Below are 17,537 nucleotides of genomic sequence, written 5' to 3'. Positions count from 1 at the left end.
TGACCCCACTCCCTCCTTTCCCTGCCCCCCCCCATTGTGTGTCTCTGGTACATAGTTGTTTGTTGATTTTGATTTTTTCTTTCTTATAGTTAATCTTTTCCTGGTCCCTTATTTAGGTTTTCTAGATTCCTGCTATGAGTGAGACCATCCGGTATTTTTCTTTTTCTTTCTGGCTTATTTCGCTGAGCATGATCCCTTCCAGCTCCTATTTATGCAACACCTGGAACAAACTACACATGTTCACATTTGTTCATTTAATCCTCACCACCATGTGCTACAAACCTAAGTGTAAGTCCAGAATCAAGTTTCACTGCTATGTTGATGAGAACTGTTTGTGCTGATGAAATATACATGCTGTCTTTTTGTTGATTTATCTCAACTTATGAGCCTAAATATTGGACCTTGCAACTCAGCTCGTTGTAAGGCACCAACACAGATGAACAGCACCCAAGTCATAAAATGCCAGTGACTTGAAAAGAGAAATGGATGAACGTGGCAGAGGCATGGAAGTGAGAGAATGGAAACTAGTGCAAGTCAGAAGACATGAATCCTCCGTCCAGGAGGCTTTCCTGTGATTCCCATATGCCAGACAGTGGCAGTAATGTGGTATGTAATGAACATTTCCTGCAACCAGAGACTCTTCTAAACACATCTGTCAACTCACTTAACAAAAGCATGTGAGATAGGTACGATAAAATTTTCATTTTTTATATGAGAAAACTCCAGTGACACAGCTAAAAAGTTTCACTTCTGCTCTGTCTTTTCCTTGTGAATTTCGTAGTACTGGTTTTCTCTACCCCTGTCCTAGTCTTTTGGGTATCGAGAATCAAACTATAAAAAGAAGGTTTTTTAAATAAAATCAGTTTTTTTAATGTATAATGAATTGCTCATCTTCTGTTTATCAAATCATATGGATAGCACTAGTTTCAAACATTAGCAATATCACACCTTTTTGCATCTCAGTGTACAAACCTAAAATATATCAAAGCAAATGCATCTATCTTCTACCTACAGGGAAATTAATAATCTAAAGTTAGTCTAGGACTATAAAAGTACTTAAAGACATCTGAAGCTCTTCATAAATGTAAGCATTAATCAACTGTATACACACCTGCTATAAAAAGCTTACTTCTCCTGGGTACCTATGGTGTGTTTGAGATGCAGGATTACCTCAAAAAACAACAAAAAAGCTGTCTTTTTTGTTCTGTATGGCCAATATATTAGTAGAAACTTTTTCTGCTCTCCTTTATCTGGGTCTTTCTGTTTCTCTGTTCATTAATAATTAGTTGGTGGGCAGAGAGATTGCTTTTGGTGCTACTCCGAGTTATTAAAATGGACAGCCAAAACAAACATGGAAAGACAAGGACAATGTGGGAGTTAAAAAAGTACAAATTAATGTTTATATCGCTGCCTAGCAGGGAGCAGAAATTCAAGCAGTTCTGGGAAAGGCTTGAAGAGTTCAGTCTACCAGGACAGACCCTACTGCACTGTGCCCCTGCGGCGTCTCAGCAGTGGCCATGAAAGAGCCAGAGTTGGCTCAACATAGAGTAAATAGGGAGGAAACTCCGGCTTGGCAATGGGGTGCATCCATTCAGTGCGGAATGCATACTTGGGCTGCCCTAACTTTATAAAAGTTGTTTTTTTTAACAATTTCACTGTGCTTCTAAAGTCACAAGCTATAATTAGGTATACATGGACAAAGTAATTGCATAGAACGTTTAAAAATAATGATTCATCATGTTTCTTCATAAAGAAATAGTCCTTAATATTTTGATGGATCTTCTGTATTAAAGCACCAAGTTGTCGGGATGCCAACTATCTTTCTTAGCTTATCAATATGTTATGAGACAGACGTTGCTAAAAATAGCAGTGAAGTCAACATAAGCCTGGGGATTAGAAATAACACCAGGCCCTCCATCATTTCTTTTCCTTCCTCAGAGACAGCTATACTGGGACTTAAGACATTTCACTTCAACACTTTTATGGTTAGAAAGATATGAACTCTTCGTATTGTTTCTAAAATAAAACACAAGTTTCATCCTAGGGGTTAAGTGTCTTTAAGAGGGTTAGAAAATGTTAAGGATTCAAAGTTTAATAAGATGATCCCTGTTTTAAAGATATCAAAACAGAGGTTCAGCTTGTTTAAGTACTTTGCCTAATGATACACAGCTAATACAAAGGTCAGATTTTTCGCTGGAATGTGCCTTCAATCCAAAGTCCATGTCCCGTTTGCTAATGTATTCTGCAGAAAAATAGGAACACATCCCAACAAGCAAAAATAATGGTTGGGGGCCTCCCTGGTGGTGCAGGCAGTTGAACGCCACACTGTGAAGCTGTCCACAGCCTCTGCAGCGCCGGTTCGATCCCAGCCAGCCGGCGAGAATTCCACATGGCGTGGCAGACCTCTCCTGTCTCGCCTACTGCTCCCCTCAGCAGTGTATTTGAGTCACTCTGCCTGTTCCTCCCCGTTCTGTCTCTGGTGAATCCTCTCACCCTCCCATGTATCTTGCCTGTACCCCAGTTCTTGTATATATAAATAAATCTTTAAAAAATAATAATGGTGGAAGAATGGCCTTCATGAGGAATTCTTAAAGAATCTGATGGAATTTCTTAGTATGAAAAGTTAAGAGTATTATGTACACTGCTACATACTCCAAGCACTTAAATCTGCGCACATTATTTTAAGGTACAAAAAAAAAAAAAAAGAAACACTTCATGATTAAACCATTTACTGTGCAAGTGCAGAAGCCCTGGAGAAAGGGAGCACTTGAAGTGTCTAGTTCTAGAGGATCAAGCAAAATAAGGATAGATTTTCCCTTACCCTGCCCAAAGAGACACAGCTGGAGCACATGTTCTCCCTATGGTCCTTTCTGCTTTCTGAGCCCGTGATTCCATTATCTTTCTGTTTTGCCAAGTAAAAGTCCACAGTGGTTTATGATATCTCCATTTGTCCCTGACAGTAAGGGAGGGAATATGCAGCAGGAAACCACCTGCCTGCTACATGCACTTATTATTAATGCAGTGTAATGAAAGCTAATATGTTGATCCTATTTTGATTTAGGAGCTCTAGAAATGAAATAAGGTGTGCTCAAGCAGCATTCAAAATTATTTTTCTCCTAAATGTCAGATAGTTAAGAAAGAGGCCATTAAGACACATTCATTTATGTAAACCTTCTCCCAAGCCTCATATCTAATATCTTCAGAGATGAATGGCATAATGGCTTAATGAACCAAGATTTCCCTCATGTCATAGGTCAAAAGAAGCAAAAGAAATGAAAATATTTCATTACCTATAAATATCATCTTCTTCAATATCACTGTTTTAAAAGTATTTTCCCAGTCAGCTCCATCAGAAGGTATTAGTTTGTAGCTGAACTTATTGTACTCATACAATTCACTTAATCTGTTGAGAGAATATCCTTTGCCTTTCCAAGTTCATAGCTCACTCTTCCAACTAGGCTGTTCTCCTACGCTAAGATTTCTCTTTCCTATAAAGGCAGCAAAACTAATGAACACTGTCACAGGCCATGGTATATGAGAGTCAGTGATTGTGGGAGGGCTAAATATATCATCTATACAGGAATGAAATAGAGAGCAAATAAAAGGCTCAACTCAACTAAAATAGTGGCAAATCTTTAGGGTCATTCATGCTTCCTATTTGGAAAAAGAATCAGAAGCACATGAAAAACATATGGTATAAGGACTATGAGGAAATAGGATGATTGGAGCAAAAAGATGGGTACAAGGTTGCCGCCAACCCCGTTCTAGTATCTGGTAGAGTGAACACCAGTCCATAGGAATAAGAAAAACCTGTCTCAGCACTGGAATAGAGTCTCTATGGCATCTACTCAACTCTGCATTTGTAGTGTGAAGCCGTCATAGAAAATTCATGAAGACATGGCTATGTTTCAATAAGACTGTATTTATAAAGACAGGGAGTAGACTGTACATTTGACACATCTGGCACAGTTTAGAATAATTAACTATATTTGATCTTGATCAAATAAACTTTTTGACCCAAATCCTAATGACTAACCATTATGCATTAAAATAAACAAATGAAGATAAATCCTAATTTAAAAGCATCTTCTTTTTAACTGTCATTTACTTTTAGTCTTACATGGAATTCAGGGATGATACATTACATATTACCCAAAAATATCAAGGTAATAGCAAAGCAGGACACTTTGTCTTCATTGTTGTATTCAATTTCATTATAAATGGCCTTCTAGATTCATTTCTCATTCAACCTGTCTTTAATGATATATGCTTGTGTTTATGTTATGAAAAGTCTATTTGAAGACATGATATCCAAAGTTGGGGTTAAAACCTAACAGAATTATTAAAACTATGATTATAAATTACATAAAATTTATGACTTTCTTTTCTTATACTCTCAGTGAGTTTAACAAGTGGTCCATGAATGGAAAAGTCAACTCTGTGGCAGATACATATTTGAAAAATGCTAATCAGTGGCCACTAAATTTAGTATGTGAAATTCTGTATTCATTACCATATAAATGCCCTGACATTTGATAACTATATTTGATAATTTATTATTATTAAGCAACTTAATAAATGAAACATAAAAGAAGTACTATGAACAAATTACATAGATCTTTCTACTCTATAAGTTTAATAACTTATCATACTTCTGCTGGGTTATTACGTCCTACATGTATGATTTGTTCTTCATTTCTTAACATTACAGTAGCTCAAGGTAAGGCAATTCCCAGACTTTTAAGAAAAATCAAGCATTTATGTAGAAGCAAACAAAGCTTATCCACTGTGTGAATCTGAATATCCACTGTGTGAATCTGAACAAATCACTACTTCAACTATCAGTTTCTTCATCCATTAAGTAGGATAATTAAGCCCTTCTCACAAGGTTATTATAATTACATGTCTCATATATGTGAAAATCTGAGTTGAGTTCCTGGCTTATAGCATTTGCTTGAAAAGATACTTGCATCTGAAAGAAAAGTGACTGTTTCATTAATTTTATTCGCCATGACTTATTTGTACTCTAACTCTCTTTAAAATGCAGGCTTCAATCTTCAGAAGGCTCAGTTAAGGGAATCAGCCGAGGAATTAAAGTACATTTCATTCAGATTTCAAAACAAGATATTGTGAGGATTCCCCCTCACATGGTTAGAAGTAGTCTTGACTAAGGGGTGCTGGTAATAGAGTCATAAACAGTACAGTGATTGCAAGAAAGCATGATTCATTCTCATGGCAATCCAGAGCCACCGCCTGGTGAAGGCCACACTCTCATTTCTAATAGTTGTGTAAGACTTCCCTTATTCTAAAAGCATTCAATCAGCAAAACCTCCCTTACCACTAACGATTTCCAATCACAAACCTCTCTCGGCTGACTGTAATGCATTTCTCATTATGATGCCCTCTCCCACCCAGCATGCAGCTCAGCCATCCCCAACTCCTTTCCTTCAGATTAGAAATATACTGCCTCCATTTTACTGACCTTCAGAGATCAGAACACAAAGTTAATTCCAGTCTTCACAGAATGTCAAATCATTATATAATACAATTTATCAAAAGACTACATGCTGTTAAAAAGTTAGTTTGGACCACTTACTTTTTAAATAGCTGTTATAACGCTTGCACGAGAGTATTCAAAGTCTTATTCCTTTCTTTTTAAAGAGTTAGAACCTCTGAACTACATCCCCAGATGGTTTTGAGCAATCACCACCTAGAATGAGCAAAGCTATTTGAACTTCTCCATGGTGGAATCTGGTTTGCTGCCTACAGACCTCTATACATAGCACTTTCAATTAGGAAACCTGGCCTATTCTTTAAGTGCCCCCACAGGACATGATCTAATTTTAAACTCCAATCTTCATTAGTGCACCATAGTCTCAACCCTTAATCTCCCGCCTAATTTAATTCTGTTCATCCACTGTTCTAGCCTGACCTCTATAAAACTAATTTTAAGGCGCTTTGCACTATTGTAAATATCTTGCCTCGAGAAACATCATCGACAACTCCAGTCAACTAGAGGACAAGAAGGCTGAATTACGGGTTATTTCCCCCAAAGTGACAAGTCTCTGCCTTCAGGTCTCAGCCTTCCGGTCAGTATCTCTCTACCTCAGTCACTCTTCGTTCCCGCTTTCACTGGAAAACTAATATTGATCTTTCCATCTCTGACTTCCTCACAGAAAACGTCTCTGTCAGTGTTTTCCTTCCGTCCCTCACTAGACTGAAAATACTGTAGGGAGGAAAACCTATCATTTCTTTTATTCTCCTGCACATTACAAACAGGGGGAACAGCTGTGCTTTGTAAGGATTTGCTTCACTAGAATATACTAATAAAGTAAACATCAAAATCAACAAGCAACTATAAACCAGAGACACACTACAGGGGCTGGGGGCAGGAGGGAGTAGGAGCAAAACAAGGGGGGGTGGGTGGAATTGTACGGGGACTATAGTCAAGATGAAAATGCATACATGGTGCAAAAATGAAAAATGATGTAAAAATATATAAAAGAAAAGAATATATTATGAATCATAAAGTAAATCCAATAAATGTACACACCTCTCTGGGATCCCAGTACCTGATGCCTTTCACTTTTCTCCCAAGTTAGCTGCAAGGTGCAGTCATCCGCCACATTCACAGAGAATATCACAGACTTCAATGATGCTTCTGTCATTTGTCCTTTAACCCTACGGTTCTTGCTCCCCAAGTCATTTCTTTCTGAGTCAGAGCCAAGCTCAAAGCCTAGCTCTATCCATGTGACCATAGGCAACTCCACACACTAGCCATTTTTCCTTTCACTGACCATCAAAATAGGTTTCTTTGTACACCTATCTATGCCCTAATTGTAATTTCCTCAAACACATGGAGATGCAGATACATAGATATTTAAGTCCCTGACACCAAGCCTGGGTGTGGCAGGGCATCGGGACAGGTTGACTGAGTGAATGAATCCCCTCAGGAAGCCACAAGGAAAGAATAGAGTCATACAATAATTCAAATCTCTCACTCGACTCCCGTGTTTGAGGATACTTTTCTCTAACTTCTGTTATGGCATTTGGAAGTGGGTTCAAGTTTCAATTTAGTTACTATTACGTGAGTCATTTCATATGAGGTATTTTACATGACCAGCTGGGCAGCTGGTTGTACAGTCCCACCTGGCTACACAGTCCCAAAGGGTAGAGAACAGAGTATCCCTAAGTTATCTCCTTTAAAGGTTATTATTATAAGTCACAAATCTGAGTTCCAGAAAAGGGTGCTCAATGAAAAGCCAGTACAAAGGCCATGGTGGAACAAATGAAAAGCAAGGCATTTTCCTGAGTCCTGTGCTGGCCACACCCCACAACCCCCCACCCCCATTAGAACTTTCTGTGGCAGTACTTCCCTGGGCTCCAGTAAACCTGAATGGGGGCAAGGTCTGGCTTTCAGCTCCTGCTCTGCTGCTTTCTGCCATCCTACCTTCAGCAAATCACTAAGCATCTTCAGCCTCTGTACTACTTCTTTAACATAACAATTACATTAGATAATGGACTTAAGGCCTGCCACACAGGAGATACTCAATTAATGTTTATTAACATTCTTCATTTTGGGTTCAAAGAGTATTGTAGAGTGACCTGCCTTTACCAAAACCCATTTCTGAGTTAATTTATTCTTCTCCTGATATCTCATTCCAACAACTTAACTCTTTAGGAATGGTTCTTGGTTACTCCAGGTTGAATTCTCTAGGGGAAAATGTAATCCAAAAGTAGAGTAGGAAAAAATTAGATGAAGTAATACAGGCTATTTGTTAACAAGCATAAAGAGAAAAACTTGTATCAGGAAGTTGAGAGTAGTAACAGATAACACTCATGAATGTTTTCTTGGTTTCAATTACTACTCTACACATGCTATCTCATTTAATCTTCACAACATGCTATGGGTATTTTTATATATCACCTCATAAAATAGGAACATGGAGAGTTAAGAGGCTTGAAGGAGGCAGAGTTCAATTCTAACCAAAAGTCGTCTGTTCTACCACTAGGACATGGGATGACTTTGGAGCCTAATGAAGATTTCAATTAACAATTATCTTTGCACTTTCACTATTGCAGAAGAGGAGTAGTGTGGTAGAATGCCATAGTTCCTAAAAGCAAACATCACTTGGGAGTACTTAGTAAAAACATAGATTCCTGAGTCCTACCCCAGACTCACTGAATCAAAATCCCTGTTGGTAGGGCTCAGCAATTGCTGCTACTAGGGGGTGGGGTGGGAGCATTTCATTGGTTTTTGTTTGTGTTGTTTTTTGTGTTAGTTGGAACCTCAAGTTAGTCTAAAGAAAATTCATGTTTTGGAATGAATTGTATATGGTAGAAAGAATTCAGTACTTAGAATGAGACAGGGAGAGGGAAAAATCCCAGTTCTGCGTCTTATTAACCTGGGTGAATTTAAATTAGCCTCTAAACTATTCTGAGCTTCAAATTCCAAATAGATGAAATGTAGGGTGCACAATCTGTCCTGGATTGCCCAAGAGCTTCGTGGCTTAGTACTAACAGTTCCATATCCCAAAAATGCCTCCGTTCCAAGAAAATGAGGACCATCGGTCACCCTAGTATGATAAAGGTACATCATCAAAGCAGCTAGCACAGTACCTTGCACAAATTATACTCTTATCCTGACTATTGATTTGACACCAGACTTTAACTGCACTTGACCTCAACCCCTATATATCTTAAAGGTTTCTCAAATTCAATGGTAGCCACCAAACTATAATATTCCCCACTCTATCAAAGTTTTAACACAGATGGCCTCAGAAAAGGATCAGAAAAATTATTTACAAATAATGTAGGTAGGGTTATGGGAATCACAAGGAACCTTGAATCCCCCAAGAATAGCAATAGTGGGAATATGCTGCCATACCTTAGCCTCCTAATTGGAACAAGAGAAAAAGGCACAAGTGTAATCTTGTGAGAACTGTGGCTGGTCTTAGGTTAGGAATGAAATATTAACAGAGCCGCTCAACGGGCAAACACAACCAAGAGACATCAAAGGAGGGGAGCTGACATCTACAAAGATCAACCTCCCAAGGAACAGAGCAGGATGAAGTCTAGTGGCAGGAAGGGCCAGTGGAAAACACCTCATACATCCACCAAACACAGATCTCTCCCAGTCATTGACACCACCGACCATCCAGTTGCATAAGCCGTTCTGGAACTTATCCCTCAACACTGGCCTCCATCATTCCCCATGTACTATTCAGGGGAAGCTCCCATTAATTTAACTTTGAAAATTACTCTTGAATCTGACCACTTTTTTTTTTATAATTCCACCATCCTCTGTGCCCAAGTTAACCCTCATATCCTGCTTTGATGACTCCTTGAGTCTAACTAATCTGCCTGTTCCTACTCTGTTGTCTCACCAACATGTTCTCCAGAGAATGGGGATCAATGAGAGGTAAAACTTAAGAAGAGGCAGGTCTTAAGGAGCTTTGTAAATAAAGGGGTTGTTGCAGTAGCCCTCAATGATGGACACCATGTCTAAAGTTGTGGCAGAAGGGGTGGAGGGAGTGGGGAAACTGGAGAGATTTGAGTAGAGCCCTTAGGGTTTGATTACTGATGAGTGAGTAGAGTAGATACTCAGGATGAGAAAAGAGGGTCTGAGTTTCTGACACGAGCAACTGGATAAATGAAAGACTTTCACTGACACAGAGAAAAGTGTACATTTGGAAAAGATACTTTCAAAGGCATTGAAGACATAGATAAAAATCACAGGCTGCATTTTATCTGATTAGGTACATTTTCCTTGACCGTAAAGTAAATCTCATGGATTAGCCAATTTGGTCCAGAATTAGCTAAAGCAAATAGCTTCTAAGAATTTTAACCTTCACAATTGTTGGAAATAAATTACAGCAGAAATTACAGATACTCGCATTATGTAAGAGATTAACTTCCTCACCATCAACACTGTAGAAGCATTTTCCCCTGCTGCCTTTGGAAATACATAAGAAACAGAAAGTTAACGAGCTCAAAGAAATCTATTTCATGCATTTTCAATAAGTAGAAACAAATCTGAATACTACTTGGAAAAATTACCTTTGTTAACTAGAGTCTCTTCCTCCAACCTTTCCCTCTCTCATCCACAGCCAGTGTGACCTTTGCTAAGTCCAAATTTGATACCAATAACTGTTTATTGGTCCCATCACCCACGTGATAGAGTTCACACTCCTTAGCATGGGCTTATAAAGTCTTCACATGGCATGGGCTCTGGTATCTGCAGCATCTTCTTTCCCCTCCATCACCTAGAACTCACTGGACTGTCTAATCTGAGATTCTTTCAGTTCCTAAACAAACCTTACTCTCTTTTACTTTTGGATTTTTTTTCTTGAAAATGTTTTTTTTTTTTTTTATTTCCCTCAGAACCAGAATATCGCTGTTCATGACCTGATTCATTCTTCACTCAGCTTAGATATTATTTCCTACAGTAAGGCCTGGCAGACCCCCAAAGTCAAGTTGGCTGCCTGCCTCTGTGCCCCATAGCACCTTATGTTGACTAACACCTATTTTAGCACCCACCACATTCCTTTGCTGTTAGCTATTTGTCTTTCTCATCATTGTCAAAGATTCCAGAGGGCAATGGCCATGTCTAGCCCATGATCAGAGTCTCAGCCCCTTGCCTAGACCTGATGCATGGCAGTTCAATAAATGTAGGTCCATTGTTCACTTGACATTTACTCATTTAAACATCACAAGTAGAATACATGTCAGAATCCAGAAAGGGCTCTTGCTTTCATTTATTTTTCATTGGACCTTTCTAGCTACTGTGTTCACCATCTGAGGGTCCAATCAGCTGAGGTTCAGGGTTAAGTCAAAACTTTAGTGTACAAAACCTAATGGTGCTGCAGGACTCAGGATGTAAAGGAATCTATCTTCTGGGGCTAGTCTGATGTTCTCCAAACTCTATGTGTATGGAACAGGTATTTACCTGCACATGCTGGGGAACGGATGAAAACAGCAAACATTCAACAAGCATTTATTTACTTTGTGCCTGGCTCAATTGAAGGCAGTATGCCAGCTCATACAATCCTCACAACCACATATAAAGGAGGTGCCTCGGGCTCTACTAATTGTACATAGGCAGAAACGAAGGCTCAGAGCCTTGTAGGACCTTGTTCCACGTAGCACAGTGAATCCGCAACAGAACCAGAACTGAAATTCGGCTTTGACTTCAGATCCTGCATTCTTCCCTCTGTGGTAGGGGCAATGAAGTCATTTCTGTAAAGGGCAGATAGTATTTCCAGGTCCGCGGGCTACATGGTTTCTGTCACGACTGCTCAATCTACCACTGCAGTACAAAAGCAACCACGGCCAATGCATACATGAGTGAGCACGGTTGTACTCCAATAACTTTATTTACAAGCACAGGTGGCTGACTAGCTGTGACCCTTGAATAATAAGCTGACATCTGCTCTATGATACTGTTTCTCAGCCCTGGCTACACAAAAGGATTATCTGAGGGGTTTTTACAATACAGATGTCTAGCTCTACCCCCAGAGTAATAGGTCCTGAAAACACTTTTGAGACAAACAGACCTGAGCTTGAACTTGGGAGTTGCTTGACTATTCTTAACCTGCAAGTGGGGAGGGTAAGTAAATTGTTCAAGGCTGCAGCTAGCGTGTGAAAGGGGGTAATGAACAACTATTTTCTGCCTTATTTAAGTCCATGTTCTATTCACACAATGCCCTCTGAGTTTTTCTAGTCTAGCAAATAAGCATTAAGCATCAGGCAGATAGGAGGAAAAAGCCATGTAAAAGTATTAATAGCATGTATATATATAGCTCTTGTACACATGGGAGAGAACCAACATGACTGAATAACTTGCCCAAGTGACTTTAGATGCCATCGTAAATAGCTTAGCAAGGAAAAGGGAGGTTGGGGAAGAAAAGGCTTGGTCAGTTACAGACTTTACTAGGAAAACAAAGGTATCGTTGACTTCTCCATTAAAAAGAGATAAGGGGAATAGGTCTCCCTGAAATAGACCCTTAGAGAGAGAAAATCAGATAAAAAATATCAAAAGCACCTAGTGCTGGAAAGGGTGTGGAGAAAAAGGAACCCTCTTACATTATTTGTGGAATGTAGACCGGTCTAGTCCTTATTAAAAGCAGTATGGAGTTTCTCAAAAGATTAAAAATGGATCTGCCATACCACCCAGCAATTCTACTCTTAGGTATCTACCCAAAGAACAAAACAAACAAACAAACAAACAAACAAAAAACACCAATTTGAAAAGAATCCTCCATTCCCATGTTTATTACAGCACTATTTACACTAGCCAAGATAAGGAAACCACCTCTGTGCCACGAAACAGGCAAGTGGGTCTAGATGTGGATATATACACAATGGAATACCCAGTGGTTAAAAAAGATAAACTCATGCCATTTGATGCAACATGGGTAGAAATGGAAGGGATTATGCCAAGCAAAATAAACCAAAGAAGATAGATAAATACTGGATGGTGTCACTTATATATGGAATATATAGATCAAACAAAGGGTCAAAGGCAAACTTTAAAATCAACCCTTAAGAGTTGAAATAGAACTGAGGCCTCCAGAGGGGGTGGAAAGAGGTGAAAATGGGGGGAGGGGGGGCTGAGCACAATGGACTGTGCTGGAGGACTATGAGTGCTCTAGTGACCACACCTGAGGGGATAAATCTTACCCTGTCAAAACACCAAGAGGAAATAAACCAAAGGTACTTCAATTAAGGAAAAAAAAAGAAAAGAAAAGAGAAAACAAACACCATAAGCAGCCTCCAACCAGCCTTGGGCATCCATCCCATGAAATAAATCCCTTCTGAAAGACATGTTTTAGGGTGCAGATTTTTGCCCCCTACAAAACAATGCCTGGTACATGTCAGCTGTGAAAGATTTGTTGTTTCGTGCTGAGTAGACTAATCACTAATATGTCTTTAACCAGTGAGAAATGAATTGATTCCAATACATATTATGTCCCCTTTTATTTGTGGAAGGGACAATTTCTTTCAAAGTGGAAGAAAAATACCACCATTAAGAGGGATGATTTCATTTCAGTAATCCGTTTTATCTGACAAGTCAAATATCCCATTTATTATTCTGACACGAAATTATACCCACTTAACATTTTCTCTTAAAATGTTGGGACTGCTGAATTTAGAGCTCTGAATCCCACTCTGAAAACTTAAAACTAGAGTAACAGCTTTTGTTAGAATTAAATATATCACTTCCCCTCAAATAGAAAAGCATTTATTTTTCACATAAAACCAGAGGCAGTGGATGATAAAGATAATTCTGCTTGACGTGAGATTATACTCAAGACCTCTGGGTCAGTAAATCTGTAAAGATGCCACAAATCATGGGATATTACTATAAATCGCCATGGATGCAAAACTGCCATTAAAATAAAACACTTGAGGGCTCTATTTAAAAGTTGGAATGTTCTCAGATTTAAATTCAGGGAGGAGAACCTGACATTGACACATTCTAAAATTTACAATAGTGTAAACATAATGTAAAATTTTCAGGGCCCACACCCCTCGTGAGAGGCAGAAAAACTAAGGAACCATCTTCACAGGTGCCAACTTACATGCAGATATGCAGAAATGTACCTCTCCAGAGGGTGTGGGTAATTTCTTCTCAACTTAAAACTGGGCACCCAGGTTTTGCATCTCTTTGGAGGGGAGGGGACTGGACCCTGCATTGCCTAACTGGAGCATCTGTATTTCTTTAGATCCTGACAGTGTAGAGCCGCAAGTCCCTCCTATCAAAAATAGTTACTTTCCCTGTGCTGGCTGTGTAAAGAAATCCAGACATGCATTCAGTGGAATAACTCTCACAAAGTAAGATCTGTTTGAACTGCTTCCCTGGTTGGAATTCTCACTTTGATTATCTAGCTATTGTTGAGATTTTATTTTCCTGTTAACAATAGTCATGTATATGCCAAGACAAGATTTATCTAAGAACAACCATCTACACATTCTTACTAGTATTCTTATATACCTCTACTTCCACCTGAAATTAAATATAGACAAGCTCAAATGTGTTCTTGTACCAAACTCAGTGCCTGTGAAAAATAGCAAAAGAAGCATTACGGCTAACACTGTTTTTAAAAATCTGCATCATGCAACCTTTAGCCAAGAACATTAATTAAGTTAACTTGCAGGTATGCTTTTTTCAGTCTGCTGGTGATTTTTAACCATTTTCCATCCTTGTATTTATATTTATTTAGTTTATTTAAATGTAAAAAAATGTACAGGTAAATGTAAATTACAAGATAAAAACGGTCATTCTCAATTCATAAAATAGAAGGCCTTCTATTCCCCATAGCATCAAGGAACAATCAGAGGGTCTTACACAGCCTTTGTCAGCTCAGAATGTCCCTTACCTGCTGCAGCTCCTTGCAAACAAAAGGCTATTTGCTTCTGAGCAGCTGGTGCTTTCAATCAGATAATGAGAGAGAACAGAGGATTGGCACATTTGCAAAAATCAATCAGACCTATGGGTAGTCAGGAACCTTTTAAAACCTTTGCTCCTCTAACTGGCCAAATCCGTCTAGAGTGGAGGGAAGCAGGTATGAAACTACCAAAACCTCAGATTACAGGCATGTCTACTTGCACCTGGGGGGAGGAAGAACTACCCGTTGCCTCGTGGGTGGGTGTATGACCTGCCAAACAAGATTGGCCCCAAGCAGGGCCGAGCCCCAGAAGTCCAGAAGCTGTGCTGTAAGTCATTTTTTCACCTGGTTACAAGTCTGACTCAAAAAGTCTAAAGCCAAGCCTCCCTAGTGACGCAAGGGGTTAAGACACAACCTATGAAGCAATCCGCAGCCTCTTTGATCCCCAGGCAGGGAGCTACCCACATGGCGCGGCAGACCTCTCCTGACTCTCTGCTGCTCCCCTCAGCAGTTGTTTCAGTCAGTCTGTCTGTTCTGTTCCCCGCTCTGTCTCTGGTGGTGGGTCACCCCCCCACACCTCTGGCCTGTACCCCAGATCTTGTATGCATAAATAAATCTTGAAAAAAAAAGTCTAAGGTACCTTCTGGTGGGAACCATAGAAAGGGGGTGGTAAGGGATGGGCATGTCTGCTACAAAGGCACAAAATGAAAGTACAAATAAAGATGATGGCTCCACTGAGATCCTCCCCACGACTAAGTGTCCCTTCCAAGTGTCTCTACATGTCTCTCCTCCACACGCCTCCTTCCCAGCAGTGCCAGGGTGCAAGTCGGGCAGCCAGAACAAGAGCTGTCCTGTTCCCCAGAGCCCATCCGCCTCCTGGGTTACTGGGCATCACCTGGCCACTCAGCCCCTGGCCTCTTTAAGTGGGGCAGGGTACAGGGTGCCTCCCCCTTTTATGGTGGTAACTGTCCAGCAAGTGACCAGGAATCCGCAAACTCCTGGGGACAGATGGGGACGATTTCCCAAGGTCACTGAAGTCTCATGGAGTGTGTATCAGAAAGGATAGAGAAGCCCCAGGAAGCAAGGCGGTTGGTCAGTCTGCAATGCAGCCGCACTGGGTGCTCAGGGTGTGACTGCGGGCACCGCGCCACTTGCACCTGCTCTCAGGGGAACTGAAACCAAAGAAGTGGTTGCACCTTTGAGATAATCCCCCTAGACATTTAATATTCGTTTCAAAAGACATTTATTCCATATTAATTTCCTTTCTTACTTTCTTCCTTTTAATCAGCTGTATTCATTGTGCTGACCAAGATAAGGAAACCTTCCCTTACCAACTTAATAATAATAAACCTTGTAAGTAGGTACAAGAATGCTACAAATTCTAGACGGATGTTTTAAAGAAAACCAAATTCTAGAGCAGCTCTTCAGCTCTGAATAGAAATCTGTGCTGGAAGTGATTTTTCACCTGGTTACAAGCCTGACTCAAAAAGAAAACTCATTCATGAATCTTCCTGAATGGAAATCAATTAGTTTTGTATGCTTTCTGTAGTTCTTAAGTTTATTTTGAGGAATCACAGGCTCCAAGAATCCAACTCCAATGATAAACATGCTGAAAGAAATGGGGGGACTCTGATTCTTATTTACTGTCACATGTCCTTTCTAAGATTTTGACTTTTTTAATCTACCAAGAAAAGAGATAACATAACAGGAAACTTTGATGCATACCATTTCAGTGGTACCCTACTTTCCATCACCAAATACTAATTTCACAGTTTTTATTTGTTTATGAAATTATTTATATTCTACATGAGGGTTTCTCCATCTCAGCACTACGGACATTTGTGCCAGAAGATTCCTTGTGTTCGGTGCTCTCCTGTGCATTGCCGACGCTTGAGGGCATCCTAGATCTCTACCCCAACAGATGCCAGTAGCACTCTCCTACCAGTTGTCACAACCACCAGTGTCTCCAGACATTTCCCATTCCCACTGCTGGGTACAGTCACCCCCACTTTACAAGCACAGGTATTTCGATTTCACCAAGAAATCCAAATAGATTACAAAAACACAAGCAATAAAATTAAAACATGAATTAAGAATCAGCCATCACTATCAGGGAAACATAAATAAAAACACAAAAGAAGTATGAGGACAGGGACAGAGGAAGATAGTAAGGACTAAAACAATATTGAGTATTGAGTTTTTAAGTGCACAGGTGAGAGCTCACACGCAGATCCAGATTCCCTTAGTGGCTGCCCTGTAATACAGCTGATGTTTCTTCTGCAGATTTGTGATTTTTTTATATGATCAATGATAGTCCTAGCCCAATAAGTAGTAAGTATCAATGAATTATTTTTAATAAGATTTTGATTTGATTTACTATTGACTTTCAATACTACATAAATTTGGGGGTTACAGTCCTATACCTCCATATGTGGATAAGTGACACTGCACCCACCACCAAAGTTCTAATGCTATTCCTGCTATCAAATTAAGCCCCTCTACCTGTTCCTCTTATCATTCTTCCCTTACCCAGCTAGTAACCATCATATTTTTCAGCATCTAAGTTATTTTTGCTGTTTTATTCTTTATTTATATTCCACATATGAATGAAAGTATTTATCTTTCGCTTTTTGACTCATTTCACTCAGCATAATCAGTTCAAGTTCCATCCATGTTGCTGAAAAAGGCAACATTTCATCTTTCTAAACAGCTGAGTAGTAGTCCACTGAGGATATCTACAGTTTTTTAGGCAGTCATCAATCAACAGGCACATAGGTTCTTTCCAATTCTTCACTCAAATGAATTTTTTTAACTTTATTTCATATATTTTTTACATTTTTTATTTTTCCACAATGTATGCATTTTCATCTTAGTCATAGTCCCCATACAATTCCCACCCCTTTATTTGACAATAACCTCTCCTTCCCCCCCCACACCCCACAGTGTGTCTCTGGTTCATAGTTGTTTGTTGATTTTGATTTTTACTTTCTTATAGTTATTCATTTTCCTGGTCCCTTATTTAAGTTTTCTAGATTCCTGCTATGAGTGAGACCATCCAGTATTTTTCTTTTTCTTTCTGGCTTATTTCCCTGAGCATGATCCCTTCCAGCACCATCCATGTTGCTGCAAATGGTATGAGTTTATCTT

The sequence above is a fragment of the Talpa occidentalis genome, unplaced genomic scaffold (genome assembly GCF_014898055.3).
Source record: "Talpa occidentalis isolate TD23 unplaced genomic scaffold, MPIMG_talOcc4v2.1 talOcc4.15, whole genome shotgun sequence".
In the NCBI taxonomy this organism is placed as follows: Eukaryota; Metazoa; Chordata; class Mammalia; order Eulipotyphla; family Talpidae; genus Talpa; species Talpa occidentalis.
This window is presented reverse-complemented; position numbering follows the sequence as displayed.